Here is a 22,798-nt window from a genome sequence, read left to right as displayed (position 1 = left end):
TTTATCTGTTTAGTGTTCAACATACCTTTATTTAGTGTACTATTCTTGAATATAAAAAATCTCAACTTTGATAACATCAAACATTTGTTCTCTAAGTACATCAAACCCTCGATGTGAATGATCTACCACTATTATAACAACCACAAGTTATTATCTAGTAGTGATGCATTACTAAGTATTGTGTAATTTATGATTTATTATTTTGCTTTATTATATTGTTGAAATGTTTAATTGGTATGTTATTTATATATATTTTGTTATTATTTTTATATGAAGTGGATTCTTGTGAGTCTACGAGTTGAGTTCACGAGTCGAGTCTATGAAATTCTCACGAGTTTAGGTAAACTCTCGAGTTTGATGACCTTGATTATGCTCATCTTTAATTCAAAAAGAAAATTAAAAAAATGAAAAAAAATAATAAAATGACACTACTACAATTTTTAGATTTAACATCGCACGATTAACATCGGTTATTCATAAAACCAATGTTAACAAAAGCTCGGTGACATTTTTGTAAATAAGTAGAGTTAGTTAACATCGATTTTTCCAAAACCGATGTTAACTACTCGAGATTAACATCGGTTATTCAAAACCGATGTTAACGAGTTGATGTTGACATCGGTTTTAAGAAAACCGATGTTACCTAGTTGAGGTTTACATCGATTATACTTAAAAAATCGATGTTGTTTTGATTATAAATTAAAAACCTGAAATTGCACATCCCGCGTGCTTGAACCCTATCGTTCTTCTTCTTTCTCATTCTGCCTGAGTTCGTCTTTGCCGCAAATTGCCCTGCGCTTCCATCACTGCAACCACGTTGTGGAGTTCGTCTCTACCACTTATCGATTGAGGTACGTTCTTTCATTTTAACATTATGCGTTCCTCGTTTTAACATTTGGTCACTTTCACAGCTCGAAGAAAGCTAGGAAAGGAAAGAGTCCCGGAAAGGGTGGGAATCGATTTTGGAAGTCCATTGTGGTTGGCTTTAAGACTCCCAGGGAAGCCATCGAAGGTATGTCTCTGTTCTCTGTTAATGATGAAAATCCATTGTTCAGTGGTCTGTCTCTGTTGTCATGTTTCAAAAGCTTAGTTAGACTAACTAATATTATTGATATTTGACTAAGCTGAGACTAGGCAATATCATTATTTTTCCAAACAATAGGTTTTGTTACCCGTTCGTGTTACTGTCAATTTGGAGGTTTAAATTAGACTAAGACGATACTAAGTCGTTATAGTTAATTTTGTTTCAAAACCAGTTAGTTTTTCTTACCCATTCGTGTTATTATGATTCAACTAGCGTTTGAGACTTGTTAATACTAAAACAAACACACATAGCTGGATTTGTAGTCTGCATAACAAGTTGCAAAGTAGGAAAAACCCTCAGCCTAAAATATTTTCTATAGTAAAGTGAAATGCCTAGACTGTTAGGAGAAAAGAAAGGGATAAGATCTATCTCTTCCAAGACAAATAGCCATATAAAGTCTATCAATGTGCAACAAGTATGACAGATGTTTAGGGTTCATAAAGATTCGAGCACCGAGGGATCGTTAAGAAAGTTTAAGAATTGCAAATATTTTAATTTGTGGCAGAGTACATATATTTTCTCCACCTTGAAATTTATCAATCAACTTCCAGCATTGAAAAATCACTTTTCACGGGTGATTGAGATAGCCTAACGGGAATTAATTTTCAAACAGGAGCATCCATGCATCCTTTGGCAATGACCAGGTGATATCTCAATCACACACCACAATTGTCCTTAAAAGTAGAAGTGTGATAACATCCCAAATTTGTTTATATTTATGAACATATAAGTGATAAAGAATTTGGAGTTGCAAGGTTCAAACATGAAAATAGGATAGTTGGACCACTGTGATTTTGAAAATGATACATAATATTAAAGAAACCATACCTTGTTGTACCGGGTAGAAGTAGATCCACCTCCTCATCCCCAGCAGCCGAAGCTCGCAATCTGCTACCCCTAATGTGTGACCCTACAACAACACTATCATCATCAGTACCTCGAGGTACCAGAACAAGGTCTTGTGGATAGTTGGATCCTTCATCCTCTAGAGGGTCTGCAGTTGGTCATTAGTGAAATTTTGAAACTAATCAGCTCCATGATTATAATTCTAGTATAAAAAGCAATAATATAAATCATACTGAAACTTGAAAGCATAATGATAGACAAACAGATAAGCCTTTTAGGCTTTCTAAAACGGTGTGGTGCCTAACCATTATCATAGTTGTGAGTAAAACTCTGATTAGATGTCAACCAAATTAAGCACCTAGATAAAACAAGAAAAAAACTCAGGAAAAAAGAAAGGAAAAGTAAGCCACTAGGTTTTTACAACACTGCCCCGAATAATGGCTACTAACATAGTCAGTTGAGATGTTTTGGTGAACCAAAACGGGCTTGTTTGCTTTGTATGCATGCAAATATGCCATACCTGATCAACAAAAAAATGGTTTAGTATATAAACCTCAAACAGAAAGCATAAGTAAGTACTTTTAATTACATTATAAGAAGGTAATTTAATAAGGATAGGATAGAACAAAATGGTAACCTTTAGCAATCCCTTTCACAATAGAAACTCTAGTTGACCATTCAAGGACTTCTCCATCTCCTTCCTTAACATCAAGGAAGCGTGAAAGGTTTCCATTAGGAACAATATCATAAATCAGAAAGCATTCTCCATCTCAACCTCACTACATTATCACTCCTCAGTGAGGTCAACATGTGCAATCCCTTCATAAACTCGCCTTCATCCGACTTGCAACCAGTTTTGCTGATGCTCTTCACACACACACACACACACACACACACACACACACACACACACACACACACACACACACACACACACACACACACACACACACACACACACACACACACACACACACACACACACACACACACACACAGTACCATAATCATTAATAAAATTGGTTTTATTTATGTTGGTTAGAACATTTTAAATTGTGTACCAGTAGGTCATTTTCAATTATAACATTATCTAAGTCTACTAAGAAAACATAAATCGTGTGGTAGCTAGAGTTTTTTCAATTAAATTGAGTAACATGGCTCGAATTCCCTCGTACATGCTAGAAAATTCTTAGCCTGCATCATAAACACAAGTCATTCTGTACTCTAGTCTATACATCCAGCTAACTAGGTAGACATAGATATTCTGATACTTTTTGGAAATAGAGATTAATTTCATACACAATTGGGACCTTATACAGTTATGCAAAGCCACATATATCCAGAAAGTAACCCCCCTAGACCACTTTGTTAATTTCATACTCAATTGGGACCTTATACAGTTGCTAGCATATCCCTAATTGCCCCTATCTCAAGACACTCACTCCAATCAGTGAGTCCTGTAGTGAGTGGTGATATCACCCCTTGACCTCTCCCAACTATGAAAAGGTCATGAATGTCATCCATTGTTCTTATTGCTGCCACTGTGTCCTCACCATTGCTGACCACCTTCTCAACATAATCAACTGCATCATCATCCCCACACCTCATCCTAAACTCATGTATAAGCTTCTCATGATGCTGCTTCTGAATATTCCTAACTATTTGCACTGTCAACACCCTTGGTTCATCCAAATCAATACCATCATGTTGGTGTCTCAATGGCTCTACTTGTACTTGATCACTTTGGACAAAACGCATTACGGTAAGGCTAATCTTGTGATGTTCCACCATTCTCCATCCATAGCACAATGCTTCTCTCTCATCTGGTCCTCCAAAGAACATCACTGCTACATTATGAGATACTTGATTTCCCGCCAGACGGTTAGAGCCACTTAAGCCTTTATCCACTAGAATTCCGACCAAGCAAGGTGCATTTGCTAGCACATTCTGGTTGATGGATCTATATGCCATGTTTGTTGCTTCCATTCTACATAAATAAAATAGTTAGATTGGTGGTAAAAGGTTAATTTTAGCAACATGGTGTTGATTTTTTTTTATAAATTTGGTCTATTTGCAAGACATGATACAATCAAATTGCTTGTAGCCTTGGCAGCCATTTGATTGCTTTCTGCTCTGCCCGCTAAGAAACTTTTATAGCCTTTGTATTTAAACTCTCATTGTAACACTTTAAATATGATGCATAACTGAAATACAACAAATTAGTTTTTGCTCCATCTTTGTATGTGCGTGGTTGCTTAGTTTTAGCTATCTAACAAAATGATAGGGTAGGTCTCGAGAGATAAAAAAGATTCTAAAAATTAAGTGGCTTAAAAGTTATATTGGTGGAATTCAGAATATTATTTATAATGTCATTTAGCATTTTTTTAATTTTCTAAACACTAAATTATGTTGCCATACTATTTTCAGATTCCATTAGGAGTAATTTTAGCCATTGTTGATCCTGTGGTCATTGCTGTTTCAAAAAGTGGTCCTACGGTCATTGCTGGAAAGTCAATTGTGCTGAAGCCTCGAACTCAGGTATTTATATCTTTGATTCGAAAACTACTTTGAAATTGTTTTTGTATGCATTACTTGTATAGTTGTTGAACTGTTTGATTTTTAAGCACCACTTGTTCCTGAGTACAGGATAGCTTGCAATGCCATGAAAGTAGTTTTTATTGAATAATTTGAAAAGTAAGTAAGAAATAATCAATTGCAAGCTCAATACCATTCTTTGTTACATAAATTCCTGTATTTGTTTGACTAACTTATCTAACATCTAATGAGTATCTGTCAATACTCCTCCCTTAAAGTTTCATTTCGTCGTAATGATGAATAGCTTGGGGCTACTGACATAAAGTTCCAATAGTGTTTCAAGTAATTGAAGCATGGTGACCAACCTTCCTTTTGTCTTCCAAACTAATAGGCTCTGTTCCTGTTAGGTTGAAAGTGTATCTCTCTGGGTCTACTGACCTGTTATCATTGAAATCCACCTTGTTCTCTTCACACACACACACAAACACACACACACACACACACACACAACCACACACACACACACACACACAGATATTCCATAAATAAAGAAAGAAGGCCCTTACAGTAAAGTCACATGTGAATCTCCACATGGATTCCATGAGCTGTCCAAGGTTCACTCTCTCTCCATAGATTCCATAAATGAAGAGAAACCCAAAAGGTGTACAAAGTGAGTCACTACTACTCACCCATATTTTGAGACAAGGGAAAACATTCTCTCTTGCATGATTTAAGGTTGTAAGAAGAAACCTTAGTAGTTGACAGTTTCTAATTAGGGTTTTAAAGTTAGACTTGTAGTTGTATTACAAATAGCAATGAAGAACAATTGTTGATGAACATTTAGTTATTTTAGTCTAATTAAGTTTATAGAAACCTTAAAAATTATAATATTGCATCTGCAATTGCGGTTGCGAACCAAATTTAAAACCATGTTTGCAATCTTATGCTTCAAGTCAATTTCCAAATTTATGTCCTCCCCTAAATTGAAATTGCGTACTTGGGATTAAGATACAATGAAGCATCATGAAGATTGCTATGTAATTGCAAATCCCAATGAGTATCAATTATCTTCCACACTTTCTTATATCGTGACTCTTGATTCTTGCAATTTGCAGCTATTTCTTCTTTACCTCTATACACAACTTCATAGATATATAGCATGACAGGTTTGGAGTGACACACTTAAAGCAATAGTGGATAGATTTCCAAAATCTTGAATCACACAAAACAACACTGATCACTAGTTTGCCCTCAATTTTTACTAGCATCACTACTAGTTGCCTACTGCTGAAGCAAACCTAGATCGAAGAGCATTCTTTTGCTATGATATACATTGTAGAGTGAGAAAAACAGTTGCAAACCTTGTGATTACTGGTCTAGCTAACTCCCTTCGTTTGGAATGTTTTATATACAAGTTTAGCACCCATGGATATTGAATTTTTTTCATCCATAATAAACTTGTCCATAGTTTCCACCATGAAACATCGTGGGAACTTGTGCAAAAGCAGATCCCAAAAAAATTAGATCCCAAGATAGAATCTGCATCATTTTAGTAAAGGAATCTGGTTTTTGTACATCTAGGGATCTAACTTGTCTACCATTAAAAACGTGTTAACATTCAATCACATACTGCCATGTATCAACCCTCTTCTACATTACCCCATCAACTGCATCTCTTACAAGTTGTGATTAATATGTCTCCTCATCACACACAAAGACACACACACACACACACACACACACACACACATACCCAACTACAATAATAAAGCATAAGCACCCTCCAAACCCAGAATTTGAAATTAGTTACATAAAGAACTGTTGATGTTGATATTTGTCTGTAATTGAAATTTAGCTTTTGTATGTTCTTGTACGTCATCAATGCAATTTTCTATATAAACAACTGTTGTTCATGCTGAGTGAACCTTAGATTCCCGTTTGAGACTGGATGCAATGATTCTTGCAGCTAGTTTGCATTAGTCATTGTATTTAGTCTTGAGTTGTCCGTTTGGACAGTTTGGGGAGACTGGTATTTTTATGTTAGATTCATTCGTTAAGGCTATTATTATTTTGATTAATTTGATGAAATTTTGGTACAATGCATTTCAAGTTGTTCTCTGAGTGCATACTTGATTATCAGGAAATTAATTTCATCGATGTCATGTCATGTACTTGAAGACCAATGCGAAATGCTATCGAAATTTAGTCAAATTGTTCAAAATAATGCTAACCCTGACGTTTGAAGCTAACATAAAAGACAGTCTTCCTAAATGGGATAGGGCCACACCTATAAATAAAAAAGTGAGATTTTCATGCATGGAATTGCTTAGATGGATCGAAGTTGGATGAGTCAAAGTTGCATGAGCCCAGAATATGAGGATGGCGTTGAGCAGTTCTTGCAATTTGCTTCAGAAAGAGGTCGACTGAATGAAGAAGGAAAATATTATTGTCCTTGCATCAATTGTTTGAACGGAAGACGAAAACTACTGGATGACATACAAGAGCATCTATTGTGTGATGGGATCAAGAAGAATTACACGACGTGGATATGGCATGGTGAAGTGACTGACATGCAGAGTGGGTCCCAATCTGAACCGTTTGACGTAGAAATGGGAGATCGCTTGGAGGACATGATTTGTGACCTTGGACAAGAGTCTTTTCAGCAAGCACACGCCCCTGTATATTAAGGATTGCAGAGTGATTCAAAGAAGCCTTTGTATACAGGGTGCAAGAATTCCTTAACCCTGTTGTCTGCGATGTTAAGTCTGGTTAATGTGAAGGCCAGGTATGGGTGGAGTGACAAAAGTTTCACCTCACTGCTTGAGGTAGTGCACAATCTGCTTCTAGAGGACAACATGCTGCCTAAAACTTACTATAAGGCGAAAAAGATACTGTGTCCGATGGGTATGAAGTATTAGAAGATTCATGCTTGCACCAATGATTGCATACTGTACATGCATGAATTCCAAGAAATCTCCAAATGCCCTATCTGTGGGACTTCACAGTACAAAGTGAAGGATGGAGAGGAAAGCAGTTTTGATGAAAACTCAAACAAGGGCCCGCCAGCGAAGGTTTTGTGGTATCTTCCAATCATTCCAAGGTTTAAGCATCTTTTTGCTAACGAGGACGACGCAAAAGACCTTACATGGCATGCAAATGGAAGGATTTCTGATGGAATGGTCCGTCATCCGGTTGATTGCTCGTAGTGGAAGAAGATTGATGGTTTGTATCCGGATTTCGGGAAAGAGCCAAGAAATCTTAGACTTGGACTAGCCAGTGATGGAATGAATCCATATGGCACCTTAAGCACACAACACAGTTCATGGCCAGTTCTGCTAGTAATTTACAATTTGCCTCCTTGGTTGTGCATGAAGTGAAAATACATGATGTTGTCTATGATGATATGGGGCCCAAGACAACCAGGAAATGACATTGATGTTTATCTAAGTCTGTTGGTTGAAGACCTGAGAAAGTTGTGGGACGAGGGGGTTTTAGTGTTTGATGCATTTGGCAAGGAGACGTTTGAAATGCGTGCAATGCTTTTTTGTACCATTAATGACTTTCCAGCATATGGGAATCTCAGCGGTTACAGTGTTAAGGGTCATCATGCATGCCCCATCTGTGAAGAAAAAACAAGCTACATACAACTAAAACATGGAAGAAAAACAGTCTACAGTAGGCATCACCATTTTCTACCACCCAATAATCCTTACAGACGACTGAAAAAAGCTTTTAATGGAAGTCAAGAGCACGATATTGCACCGATACCATTGACTGGTGAGCAGGTATACCAGCGGGTTCAACACTTGAATACTGTATTTGAAAAGACCCAAAAGAAGGATAAAAGTCAGACTTGCATATGGAAGAAGAGGTCCATTTTCTTTGATCTTTCGTACTGATTTGATCTAGACGTTAGACATTGTATTGATGTTATGCATGTCGAGAAAAATGCATGTGACAGTGTGATTGGGACGCTCCTTAACATTCAGGGCAAGACGAAGGATGGCTTGAATACCCATCAGGATCTAGCTGAGATGGGGATACAATCACAGTTGCATCCAAGGTCTGATGGGAAGAAAATTTACTTGCCCCCAGCTTGTCATACTTTGTCCAAAAAGGAGAAGATAAGTTTTTGTCAGTGTCTTCGTCGGGTGAAGGTTCCACAAGGATACTCTTCAAATATTAAGAGCCTTGTGCAGTTGAAAGAGCTTAAGCTTGTAGGGTTAAAGTATTACGATTGTCACGTGTTGATGCAACAATTGTTAGCCGTGGCTATACGAGACATCTTGCCAAACAAAGTCAGGTTAGCCATAACTTGCCTGTGCTTTTTCTTCCATGCCATATGTAGCAAAGTCGTTGATCCTATCAAGTTTGATGAGCTGGAAAATCAGGCCGCAATTATACTGTGCCAGTTGGAGATGTATTTTCCCCCTGCCTTCTTTGACATCATGATTCACTTGATTGTGCATCTGGTCAGAGAAATCAAATATTGTGGTCCTGTTTATTTGCGGTGGATGTACCCGGTTGAGCGATACATGAAGATCTTAAAAGGATACACAAAGAATCTATATCGTCCAGAAGCATCTATTGTTGAGAGGTACATTGCAGAAGAAGCCATTGAATTTTTCTCAGAATACATTGAGAAGGCTAAACCTATTGGCCTTCCTGAGTCTCAGCATGATGAAAGAGTGGGTGGTAAGGGTTCAAGAGGACTGCATGTCATCACTCCAAGTCTAGAAAATTTGTTACAAGCTCACTTGTATGTCTTGAACAACAATAATGAAGTTTTGCCATGCATACTTAAGCATGAAGCTTATGTCAAACAGAATAATCCAAAAATGTCAAAGAATTGGGTGTTGAAAAAGCATAACAAGACTTTCTGCGATTAGTTTAAAGATACAATCTTTGCAGATGAAAATGCTTCAGAAACTTTAAGAAAGCTAGTAGATGGGCCTAACAGCAATGTTATAACTTGGCAAGCATACGACATAAACATGTATTCATTTTACACAAAAGCACAAGATGACAAAAGTACAATGCAAAACAACGGGGTCACCCTAAGAGCTGAATCTCAATACTTTGCAAGTGTGCATGATTCCAATCCCTGTGTAGCTTCCATCCCTTACTTTGGGTTCATTGATGAAATTTGGGAGCTTAACTATGTGAAATTTACTGTTTGTGTTTTCAAATGTAAATGGGTTGATAGCAACACTGGTGTGCGCACCGATGATATAGGATTTATGTTGGTAGACCTACAGAAACTTGGTTACCACAATGACCCTTTCATCATGGCAGAACAAGCTAGACAAGTATTTTACATGCAAGACCCTTGTGATGAAAGGTGGTCTGTGGTTCTACAGGGAAAAACAATTGGTGTTAATGTAGAAGATGATGATTCATACATGGACACCTATGTTAGTCCTTTGTCCACACAAATCACTCCTAACATTGTCGGAGAAGAAGAAGTTGACGACGTTCATGCTAATCGTATGATCGAGGTTGTACCCAAATCAAATAAACATTAGAATGCAGTAACTAGGAAGTGATCCTAGGTCGTTTCCCAACGAGCAATGACTAACCAAATGTTCATAATATGCTTCGTATTAACAGTAACAATTGGGGGAGGGGGGGGGGGGTTGTTTGTTTTGTGAATTAAAGAACAAGCAAACTGGAATACGAAATTAATAGTATTAAAAACGTGTTGTTTCCTCTTATTCAGAAGTCATTCTCTTGTCCTAGGTTATGAAGAATTCGTCCCTAACAGTTAACCACTTAATCCAACCCTATTTTAATTTGCTAAGCAAAAATCAATTTAGGGTTGTCAATATGTGATTAAGCAACACATACACCAATTAACCCTTCGTTCATTCAGCATGAACGTAAGTTAAGCTCAGAGGAAATTAATCGAACACGAAGCGTGCATAGATTAACATTAACGAATGTGAGTTAATTGGTGAAGGGAAAACTGCCAGGAGGCTACATTATAAACAGAACCTCGAAGAGAGTTTAGCTTTGTCTATAGAAGGAAACAACATCAGAAATTTAGCCTTCCATAATTTCAACAAAAGCAGAAAATGTAAATGAAACTAAAAGCATAAATGAAGCTAAAAGCATAAAAAGGAACAAAAAAAATGAAATTGCAATTGAAAGCAGAAAAATGCAAAATGTCTTAACATGAACAGTAATCCAAAGCTAAAAACGTAAAACCCTAAAACCCTATGCTCTGAATAATGGAATTCCCCTTACACGAATTCCAAGGCTGCTATTTATAAGGGTCACTCAGAGTCACTAGGCCCTATTACATTATTCTGGCCCAAAACGAAATAAACACTGAACATCATAAAAATAAAATTGCAATCTCCTAATTAGAAATTAACTAAGGTAAACGTTGTTTTATTTGTCCTCTTTAAGTCCACAACCAAAATCCGGATTAAGCTCAATGCTTCATTAATTCCTGAAATTAGATTAAAAACATCAAATTAGCTGAATGAGCCCAAATAATAAAACTGCCTAATTAATTTGATAATTAAGACTAATCAGTAATTAAAATAGTGCATAAAGGTTTAAGAAATAGGAGAAAATAATGGCACATCAAAATCCCCCATACTTAGCCTTTTGCACTCCTGGGCAAAATGAAACAAAGAACAAAATCAAAGGATATCAAAGAGAGACAAACAAAAACATTTACATATTTCTCAATGAACATCAAGGAATGGGTAACATCTAACATCTAACATGAAGAGATCCAAAGAGTCAAAACATTCATGAAAATCATCCAAGCAACCCAATCATGGCAAAATAGTTAATCAGCTCAAGAATGAAAAGTGATAAAGCCTCACAAGATATACACTCTATCTCTCAAGTGTCTAGGCTACTATTTACCCTCAAAGCACCCATGAAAACCAACACCACATAAACTTGGCAAGATTCTAAAATTGACAATCAACCCATAAACACAAGCACATGAGGATCAAAAGGTCTTTTAAGGTTGTAATGGGGCCAAGGACAAGGTAGGGAAAAATATGGAATAAGTAGCTAAATCCCAAAGGAATAGAGGAGCAATGAGGAATAAGTGCATATTAAGAAAAAAATAAGAAAACCTAAAGATAAAATTTAAACATAAAGAGTAGAACCAAGAGTCTCATTATTCTTCTTTCTTTTTTTTTCTTTTTTTTGTTTCTCTATAGCATTTGAGAAATAGCATATCATTCAGCATGTCCAACATTTAACCAGTATACAATGTACATCAAGTATGGCCCAAAATACATCATGAAGCATACCCAACAAAACATGTTATCCAATGAAACAAAACCCCCCACACTTATTCCCAAAACAATTCTAAAGCTCCAAAATTCCTTAAGGTTAAGGTGAGATCATGGTTTTTCACTTAAGGCTTGTAATGAGCTTCAAAACAAAGAAAGGGAACATAGGCTCAAAGGGCTATCAAAGGGATTAATTCAAGGTAAGTCCATTTGGCTAGAGGCTAATAAGAACAAAAATTGCCTAAATCATTTCCAAATATGCATGTGAATTAGGAAGCATCAACAAGAATCAAGCCAAGGCTATTGTGCAAGAAATTAATGGGGCAAAACACACAAAATGATTATGATGATGGATGGCTCAAATTCTCACAAAGGTAAACTTATCACTTTCAAATTAAGCTTTCAAAACTATAATGACATGTAGAGGAAAAACAAGGATTTCAAATCACAAAATGTCAAGAGACTTTTATTTTCGAAATAATTACCCATTACTTGAACATATCCTATAATTCAAAGAAAAATATGCAAAGTTGTACATGCAAACAGAATTGACCTAAAATATTAAACTAGAAACCCAACAAAACTAACAAAATTAACAAATTTAACATAACTTAACAAAATTAACAAAACCAACAAAAACTAGCAAAACCAAAGAACACTCCCCCCATACTTAAACAACACATTGACCTTGAAGCTCTTGTTTGTGGAGTCGCTTTTGATCTCAACTGTACCATAAGGAAAAACATTAGTAACAACAAAAGGACCAATCCACTTAGACCTCAACTTACCACTCATGAGTCCAAGCCTAGAATTATACAATAACACTTTTTGCCCAACCATGAAGTCCTTCTTAATTATCATGCTATCATGGAACTTCTTGGTCTTTTCTTTGTAGAACTTGGCATTCTTGTAGGCTTCTAGGAGGATCTAATCTAACTCACTCAGTTGCAACTTTCTTTCCTCACCAGCTTGATCCATAGAGAAGTTGCAAGTCTTCACTGCCCAGTATGCTTTGTGCTCAATCTCCACTGGAAGATGACATGTCTTTCCAAAGACAACCCGATAAGGAGACATTCCTATGGGTGCTTTGTAGGCAGTCTGATGTGCCCAAAAAGCATCATCAAGCCTGGTACTCCAATCTTTCCTGCTTGGCTGCACAATCTTCTCTAAAATTCTCTTGATCTCCCTGTTAGAAATTTATGCCTGTCCATTGGTTTGGGGGTGGTATGGTGTGGATACCCTGTGTACAAACCCGTACTTTTTAACAAGGCATGCATTGATTTGTTGCAAAAATGGGTTCCTTGATCACTAACGATTGCTTTAGGTACTCTAAACCTGCAAAACAGATTAGATCTGACAAAATCTACAACAACCTTAACATCATTAGTTCTAGTGGGCTTGGCTTCCACCCATTTTGAAACATAATCAACTGCAAGGAGAATGTAAACATAACCAAAAGAGATAGGAAAAGGGCCCATGAAATCTATGCCCCAGACATCAAACACCTCACAGAATAGCATAGGTTGCTGAGACATTTGATGTCACCATGTAAGTGCACTTCCTGCTCTCTGACACTGCTCACAAGTGCTACAGATCTTCCACGCATCTTTAAAGATGGTGGGCCAATAAAATCCATAGTCAAGCACTTTGCGAGTTGTCCTTTGAACACCCAGATGACCTCCTGGTGCGGAAGAATAATAGAACCGCAAGACTGAGTCAGTCTCATGATCTGGAATGCATCATCTAATGACCTGATCACTGCACAATTTTCACAAGTAGGGGTCATCCCAAATAAAATGCTTAGCATAACTTTTAATTTGATCTTTTTGAGCTTTAGATGCTAAGGGAGGAAAAACAGAAGCAACTAAATAATTGACAATGTTAGCAAACCAGGGAGTAGAAAGAGAATCAGAAATACTATACAGTATATACAAATGATCATCTGGGAAATCATCCCGAATGGGTGAATCCTCATCAGACACACGTTCGGTTTGACTCAAATGATCAGCAACTAAATTTTGTGCTCCGCTCCTATCATGGATCTCCAAGTCAAACTCTTGGAGCCAGAGCATCCATCGGATCAACATAGGCTTTGAATCAGCCTTCTTCAACAAGTACTTTAGAGCTGCATGGCCAGTATAAACAATAATGCGAGTACCAAGCAAATAAGAACGAAATTTTTCAAGAGCAAAAACTATGGCTAGTAGCTCTTTCTCAGTAGTAGTATAATTCGCTTGGGCAGCATCTAAAGTCCTAGAAGCATAATATATCACCCTGGGCAATTTATCAATTTTCTGAGCAAGGACATCCCCCAATGCATAATTTGATGCATCACACATAAGCTCTAAAGGGGCTGTCCAGTCGGGTGCCTGGATGATGGGGGTGGTAGTCAGTGTTCTTTTGAGGCAATCAAAAGCCTTTTTGCATTTATCATTAAAGTCAAACTCCACCTCCTTTTGTAACAAGTTAGATAGTGGAAGGGCTACTTTGCTAAAATCTCTTATAAAGCGCTTGTAGAATCCTGCATGACCAAGAAAAGATCGCACTTCTCGCACGCAAGAGGGGTAAGGTAATTGTGAAATAACAGAAATTTTTGCAGGATCTACTTCAATGCCCTTATTGGAAATAATGTGGCCTAAAACTATACCTTGCTCAACCATAAAATGACATTTTTAAAAATTTAGAACAAGATTAGTTTCAATGCATCTATTCAAAACCTTTTCCAGACTATCCAAACAAACATAAAAAAAGGATCCATATACGGTGAAATCATCCATAAACACCTCTATGCAATTTTCTAAAAAATCACTGAAAATACTGATCATGCACCGTTGGAAGGTACCAGGGGCATTGCACAGGCTGAAAGGCATCCTCCTATAGGCAAAAGTGCCGAAGGGGCAGGTGAATGTGATCTTTTCCTGATCCTTAGGAGCAATAGTGATTTTCATATAACTAGAAAAACCATCAAGGAAATAGTAGTGAGATTTACCTGCCAGGCGTTCAAGCATCTGGTCAATGAATGGCAGGGGAAAATGGTCCTTTTTGGTAACCTGGTTCAGTCTCCTATAGTCGATGCAGACTCTCCAACTGTTCTGCACTCGAGTAAGAATCAACTCCTCCTTCTCATTTTTTATCACAGTGAGGCCGATTTTCTTCAGGACTACCTGGACGGGACTCACCCATTGGCTGTCGGAGATAGGATAAATGATTACAGCTTGCAAAAGCTTGGTTACCTCCTTCTTCACTACATCAAGAATCACCGGGTTGAGTCTTCTCTGTGGCTGTCTTACTGGTTTAGCCCCATCCTCTAAATTTATCTGATGTATACATGTGGATGGGCTAATACCAGGAATGTCCGCCAGGGTCCAGCCTATAGCCTTCTTATGCTTCTTGAGAACTGATAACAACTTCTCTTCTTGCTCATCAGCAAGGGAGGCAGATATAATTACTGGAAAACTTTTGCTATAATCCAAGTAAGCATATTTTAAATTTGATGGTAGAGGCTTCAATTCTGGTGTGGGCGGCTAGATAATGGTAGAAAGAGATGGTTTCTCAGCCTGTACCTCATAAAGAAAGTCAGAGGTATGTGTACTTCCTGAAACATGGTTAGTTCTATCTGACTCTAGAAAATCAATTTCAAGAGGTAAAACATCACCAGACATGTAATCAATATCAAATTCAGATTCACTCTCAGCATCAAATTCAAACATATGATCAAATATAATTTCAGATTCAATGCATGAAGAGTGACAGGCATGCAGATTAGAATGAAGATCAGTCATGTATTCATCAACAATATGGTCAATTATTTCAGCACGGAATACAGAAAGATCGTTAGATGGGTGTTTCATAGTATCGAGTGGAAGATTCACCTGCATAGAAATTGTTAGGTAACTTACTCTTTAAATTTTTGTCATCATCTTTTTCTGGAGTAGAGTGAAGTTGGGCAGGTTCATTTGCGGATGAGGAAGATGTTGCTGGTTGAGGTCCTTGACACTGCTTTCCCGACCTCAATGTAATGACACTCATATTTTTGGGATTCTGGACATATTGAGAAGGTAACCTGTCAGAATTCTGGGACTGTTGTTGATTTAACTGTGTAGCCAATTGTCCCATCTGATTAGTTAAGCTCTGAATGGAGACTCTGGTCTCTTGTTGAAACTGCATGTTTTGCATAGTCATTTGCCTCACAAGTTCTTCAAGGGAAGGTTGCGGAGGAGCCTCAACTGTTTGCTGTTTCTGGGGCTGTTGGTTTTGTTGTTGTTGTTACTACTGGATTGGTGGAGGAACGTATGGTCTCCTTGGGCCAACAGCATTCGGAAAATAAGGCTGTTGTTGTTGTTGCTGCTGTTGTGAAGGATTCGACCATCTAAGGTTGGGATGATTCCTCCACCTGGGATTGTACCTGTTGCTGGAGAGGTCATAATTGTTCTGTTGTGGCTGATTTTGTTGCTGAGGTTGAGGAGGTCTATTGTAGATGTTTGCAGCATAAGCTTCAGGCTGTTCAATTGCTTCAGATTGTTGCACAGAAGGGCAAAGGTCTGTGTGGTGGTCGGCAGAGGAGCATAAACCACAAAGTCTGGCGACAGGTGCAGATTTTTGATTCATGGCCAGTTGGGTTACCAGGTTAACCAAGACATCTAGTTTACCTTCAAGCTTCTTAGTTTCAAATGATGCAGATGAGTTTGTGGCTACTTCATGCACTCCTCTAATGACTATGGCATCATTTCTGGCTCTAAACTGTTGGGAGTTGGAAACCATATTCTCAACTAAATTTCTGGCTTCAGCAGGGGTCATGTCTCCAAGGGCTCCACCACTGGCAGCATCTATCATACTTCTCTCCATGTTACTGAGTCCTTCATAAAAATATTCGAGAAGAAGCTGCTTAGAAATCTAGTGGTGAGGGCAACTGGCGCATAGTTTTTTAAATCTCTCCCAGTATTCATATAGGCTCTCTCCACTAAGTTGCCTAATGCCTAAAATATCCTTTCTAATGGTCGTGGTCCTGGAAGTAGGGAAAATTTTTTTCTAAGAATACTCTCTTGAGGTCATCCCAGCTCGTGATGGACCTTGGAGCAAGGTAATATAGCCAGTCCTTTGGCACTCCCTCTAAAGAATGAGGAAAAGCCTTTAGAAATATGTGATCCTCCTGGACATCTGGGGGTTTCAAGGTGGAGCAGACAATATGGAATTCTTTCAGATGTTTGTGTGGGTCTTCACTTGCAAGGCCATGAAACTTTGGAAGCAAATGGATCAGTCCAGTTTTAAGAACATATGGGACATCCTCATCAGGGTATTGGATGCACAAGCTTTCGTAGGTGAAATCAGGTGCAGCCATTTCCCTTAGAGTCCTCTCACGGGGTGGAGGTTGTGCCATGTTCTCAGAATGTTCAAAATCAGAATGTTCAAAATTATAATGCTCAAAATCAGGATGTTCAAAATCACCAATAACAGAATGCATAGACTCACTAGTAACATAATGCTTAGGATGCTCAAAAGGTATAAAATGATGCCTAACTAATCTATGAAATGTCCTATCTAACTCAGGATCAAAGGGTTGTAAGTCAGATGGATTGCCTCTAGTCATACACTACATTCAGCATACACAAATAGTTGCCTTCTTATGCAAGAAACATTGTAGGTTTGAACTATAGCTACCATCAAATGATATCCAAATGACTTGAAATTTTGTGAGCAACACCCTAAAATCATGAAAAGATAGCACACAAATTTTCAAAAAAAAAAAAATTCAAAGTCTAACTATGGAAACTACCTAAGGAAAGTTTAGAAAAATAAAACAATAAAACTTGAAAAATAAAAAAAAACTAGTAAATAGGCGATTGTGGCTAGCTAGAGACCTCAGCCAGCCTATGGCGGGCTGCCATGGTTTGGGAAATTTTTTTTTACCCCAAATACATATATAATAATAGTCATTCTGATACCCGGAGCAAAAGTTATGGCCGTTTGAAGTTTTGATAAACAAAAGTTCTCAAATTTTTTTGAATCTCTCAAATCTGGCCACACCAAGTGTTCCTGGTATTTTTCACACAAAATATGAGTCAAAAGAACCTACCACACCAAAATTCAGCCAAAAATAACAACTCTAACTATCAAAACAAAAATCGCCAATTAAATTGTCAGCAGTAGTCACTAATTCAGTCGCTAAGGGATTTGCACTACTACTCTATTTTCCAGGTCAACAAAAGTGGTCGCTAAATCCATCGCAAAACACTATTCACAACAAAACACAAAAACTGAAACAGGGGAAGCGTTGAACAGAAAAACTAAAACAAAACACCACACTAAACAAAATAACACGACACTAAACAACACTAACATGAAAGAATTAAACGTAAAACAACTAAACATAAAACACGAATCACTAGCTATTATGAACCTTTGGACACTGCTCCTCAGCAACGGCGCCAAATTTGATCGAGGCCGTATCTGAATCAGATAAACATTAGAATGCAGTAACTAGGAAGTGATCCTAGGTCGTTTCCCAACGAGCAATGGCTAACCAAATGTTCATAATATGCTTCATAATAATAGTAACAATTGGGGGGGGGGGGGGGGGGTTGTTTGTTTTGTAACTGGAATACAAAATTAATAGTATTAAAAAAGTGTTGTTTCCTCTGATTCAGAAACCATTCTCTTGTCCTAGGTTATGAAGAATTTGTCCCTAACAGTTAACCACTTAATCCAACCCTATTTTAATTTATTAAGCGAAAATCAATTTAGGGTTGTCAATATGTGATTAAGCAACACATACACCAATTAACCCTTCGTTCATTAAGCATGAATGTAAGTTAAGCTCAGAGGCAATTAATCGAACACGAAGCGTGCATAGATTAACATTAACGAATGTGAGTTAATTGGTGAAGGGAAAACTGCCAGTAAGCTACATTATAAACAGAACCTCGAAGAGAGTTTAGCTTCATCCTCAGAAGGAAACAACATTAGAAATTTAGCCTTCCATAATTTCAACAAAAGCAGAAAACATAAATGAAACTAAAAGCATAAAACGTAAATGAAAGCAGAAGAAGGAACAAAAAAAAAACGAAATTGCAATTGAAAGCCGAAAAATGCAAAATGCCTTAACGTGAACTATAATCCAAAGCTAAAAACATAAAACCCTAAAACCCTATGCTCTGAATAATGGAATCCCCCTTACACGAATCCCAAGGCTGCTATTTATAAGGGTCACTCAGAGTAACTGCCCTATTACATTATTTTGGCCCAAAACGAAATAAACACTGAACATCATAATAAGAAAATTGCAATCTCCTAATTAGAAATTAACTAAGGTAAACATTGCTTTATTTGCCCTCTTTAAGTTCACAACCAAAATCCGGATTAAGCTCAATGCTTCATTAATTCCTGAAATTAGATTAAAAACATCAAATTAGCTAAATGAGCCCAAATAATAAAACTGCCTAATTAAATTGACAATTAAGACTATTCAGTAATTAAAATTGTGCACAAAGGTTTAAGAAATAGGAGAAAATAATGGCACATCAATGATCATGATGAAGGAGAATTAATTAACATTGTCTAATGTAATTTTTTATTTATATATTTGATTTTTGATAGATTCATTTACATAAGTCATACAATTGTTTTTTGTAAGGTTTATTAATCTGTGTTGTTTGTTGCAGGAAGTAGTTGCAGAAGTGGTTCAAAATTCAATATCCACGCGAAGCATCAGCTTTGTTTATTGAGGTGAAATCTGAAGACCAATGTATTTATCCCATTTTATAGTGTTATACATAGCATGTGCAAACAAATCAATCAAATTTCAAATACACACTATACAGAATCAACATTTATATATATATATATATATATATATATATATATATATATATATATATATATATATATATATATATGCCTCACTGCATCATTTGAAGTTAGGAAGGAAGATCTTACCAAAATTACAACTTCTATTTCACCATCACACACCCCATCTTACAATTGACAATGCACTTACCTACAAATTGGTTTCTGTATGGTTTGTTCTTCAACATCACACACCCCTTCTTACAAATTGACAATGAACTTACCTACATCACACACACTATCTTCAACATCTTTGTTCTTGACATTATTCTCTGAACCATCCTCGGTTTTCATTTTTGAATTCTGTATGGTTTCTTCTTTTTCCTTATCTTCAAATTTACTGACTTCATTATAGTTGCTTTTCATGCTATTCTCTGCATTACCCTCATTTGTGGCACTAACTTCTTCATTTCATAATTTTTCCTTGTGTGTTTCAGTTCTCCCTTCGTTGCCCTTATCTGTGGCACTAACTTCTTCATTTGATAATTTTTCCTTCTATGTTTCAGTGCTCTCTCCTTACTGTTGATTTATAATTCACTAGCTGCATCATCTTTGATCTCATCATTTGGTAGGCCAACTTCAGTTTTATGTTTCTAAATTTGCCATATTTTAAGTTTGTGCAATCTCTTGACAGCCTTTATTTTCAACTGGAACAAATTCCCTATCAGATAAAGGATCATGGCTTCTCCACCAGCCTCGCCTCCTCCTCCTTCCGACACTTCAGCTTCGCAGTCTGGCATGAAGCAGACACAAAAAGCCTCACGTCTACGCTCCTTGTCTACTAGACCAGCTAGTGCTGAGAGACTAGTGGTCCACGTTGATCTTGTTACTGGCAAGACCGACGGTCCCCACAAGAAGAAATTAAGAACATATTTGGGGATTGTGGTGCGTGATAAGGTGGACGTGACGTTTGAGAACTGGAAGGAGGTCCCTACTGCTCAGAAGGACTTGATTTGGGAGGATATTCAGGATTTTTCTTTTCTTATTTGATGTTCTTTAATTAATAGCCAAAAAACACATTATTGTAACAAATAAACCTTATTTTTTATTATCAGGCGGATTTTGAAATCCTAGAGGCTTCTGACAGTAGGACGAAAAAAAAGTTACTTAAGACTGTTGGCGAGAGATGGAGGCAGTTTAAATCAGACCTCACGAGGAAATGGGCCATTGCAGCCGATCAGGACGGTGTAGATGACACTGTCTGTGAAAAATATGGCATAAGCAAGGAAAAATGGGTCCAATTCTGCCAGACTCGCAGAGACCCTTCTTGGGAGGTATGTACCTTGCCATTTAAGGTGTTTTTCAGAAAACATTAACTTATTATAATTCATTCTAGCAATTTGAAAGATTATTGTTTTATTTTTGCAGGATGTGCGGAAAAAGGCACAGGCCATCCAGAAACAGAACACCGCCCCCCACGTTTTGTCTCATGGGGGTTATGAATATTTAGAGCAGAAGCTCCTCGCTGAGAAGACGAAGAAAAAGCTGGAGGAAGCTGCACATTCAGGAAGCATTGATGACGTCATCGACCCTCCATCCCCCATTAGACGCCACGTGAAGTGGAAGATGGCCCGTACCAAGAAAACAGGGGAGATGACGACTGAGGCCGCAAAGGAAATCGCTGAGAAGATCGTAAGTCATTTTAAACCAACCATTAGAATTATATTTCAATATTTTCTAAATGCCATGTACAACCGTGTCTTTTCTATGCAGGATTCCTTTGAGGAGCAGGCGACACAGGGATCCTTCGTCCCCCATGGACGTTAGGATGTTCTCACCACTGCTATTGGACGTCCAGAGCACCCTGGACGTGTCCGTGCTGCTGGAGCCGGGGTCACCATCAAGCAATACTTCGGATCGGCTCCACGAACGTCTCACAGCTCATCCTCCTTGCCTCCTGAAGAATTGCAACAACTGACCCAGCAAATCAGGGACCAGTTAGAGGAGTCGATCACAGAAAAAGTGACTCGACAACTCATGGCATCGTTCAGTCAGATGCAGTCCCAGATTCAGTCTCATATGCAATCTCAGGGACTTGCACTACCTCCTAAGCCTCTGGTTGGTCCCTCAGGTCCTCATGTAAGCACAAAGGGGAGTTGTGTTGATCCCTTAGGAAACGATCCTGAGACAGGTGACTCAAATAGGTGCGGCTTGTACATCAAAGCAAATCCTAACTGCCTGATTGCCTTGGGGAGAGTTTATGAGGGATCCACTATTGTTCATAACACTCCTTTGTTGCCTGGCCAAGTAAAGGTGGGTGTGGAGGAGGTTAAAGATGCAGATGCTCCAGTTCCTGTACCCACTGATGAGGTTTCCTTAGTGGGGTAGGCAATTCATACCTTCCTTGCTTGGCCGACACATCTGGTCAAGTCTTTATCACAACAGGTACTTTACTTTTACTATATGTTTCTTCTTTTTGAATTAATTCATTCAGCGTGCCTCAAATTAGGCCATTTAACTTTGTTTCATGAACAGGCAGTTGTGTCTCCGACAAAACCACCTCAAAAGCCGGATCCGGAGGTAGATGATCCACTTTATCTGATGACATTGACCATCCCTTAGCTTTTCTTGAGGCCTTACCATGTTACATGGGATGCCACCGTGTTCGGGGTCTTTAATTCAGACTTCCCACTCTACATAAAGCACGAAGGCCTCTCCGAAATCACACACGGTGGTCAATGTCTCAACATATTAGTGTTACAGTTATGAATTCTATAAGTCATTTTAGATTACTTTTAATTACCTAAGTTATTGCTTTCAATTCATAAATATTTAACTTTGACTTAACATAAATAGGCATCTGATTGAAACAAGTATGCGAGCGGGGAATTCGGATATCTATGGATTCCTCGAGCCATAGTCCATTCAGAGGTCTGGGCAATCACAGTTTGAGACTGAAAGTTACATAAAGAGTTGGATGCAGAGTTCAAAATGCGATGTCTATCTTGGGGCCTACCTGAATGGGTAAGTCACACAAAATAACTGAATTTAATTAATGTTTACTAATATACTGGCCCATATTCATCCCTACTACAGCGAACACTGGCAGATGGTGGTCATTGTGCCCAAGGAACACCTAGTTGTCTGGTTTTGTTCATTGCATAATAGGCTAGACAACTACCTTAAGGGAATAATTAACAAGCCAGTGTTCTTTTCAATGCATTTGCATTCAAATACCTCAACAACACCACTTTTTAATTGTTACTCGTCTGGAATAGTGCTTTAAAAG

General features: G+C 37.8%; 1 long non-coding RNA gene and 1 other non-coding gene across 2 annotated transcripts; both read left to right on the top strand.

Annotated features, from left to right (window-relative positions):
• The first annotated feature begins 606 nt into the window (after nucleotides 1-606).
• LOC106794978 (uncharacterized) lies at nucleotides 607-20,507 on the top strand. The gene is made up of 5 exons (XR_005886834.1): nucleotides 607-1,012; nucleotides 4,358-4,468; nucleotides 19,386-19,449; nucleotides 20,076-20,137; nucleotides 20,238-20,507. It is a non-coding gene; the product is annotated as an uncharacterized lncRNA (long non-coding RNA).
• LOC112998233 (small nucleolar RNA R71) lies at nucleotides 16,619-16,725 on the top strand. The gene has a single exon (XR_003263272.1). It is a non-coding gene; the product is annotated as a small nucleolar RNA R71 (small nucleolar RNA).
• Nucleotides 20,508-22,798: the final 2,291 nt, after the last annotated feature.

This window comes from Glycine max, chromosome 10, assembly GCF_000004515.6.
Source record: "Glycine max cultivar Williams 82 chromosome 10, Glycine_max_v4.0, whole genome shotgun sequence".
Taxonomy (NCBI): Eukaryota; Viridiplantae; Streptophyta; class Magnoliopsida; order Fabales; family Fabaceae; genus Glycine; species Glycine max.
The sequence above is the reverse complement of the archived record's forward strand: the minus strand, read 5'-3'. Positions and strand labels throughout refer to the sequence as shown.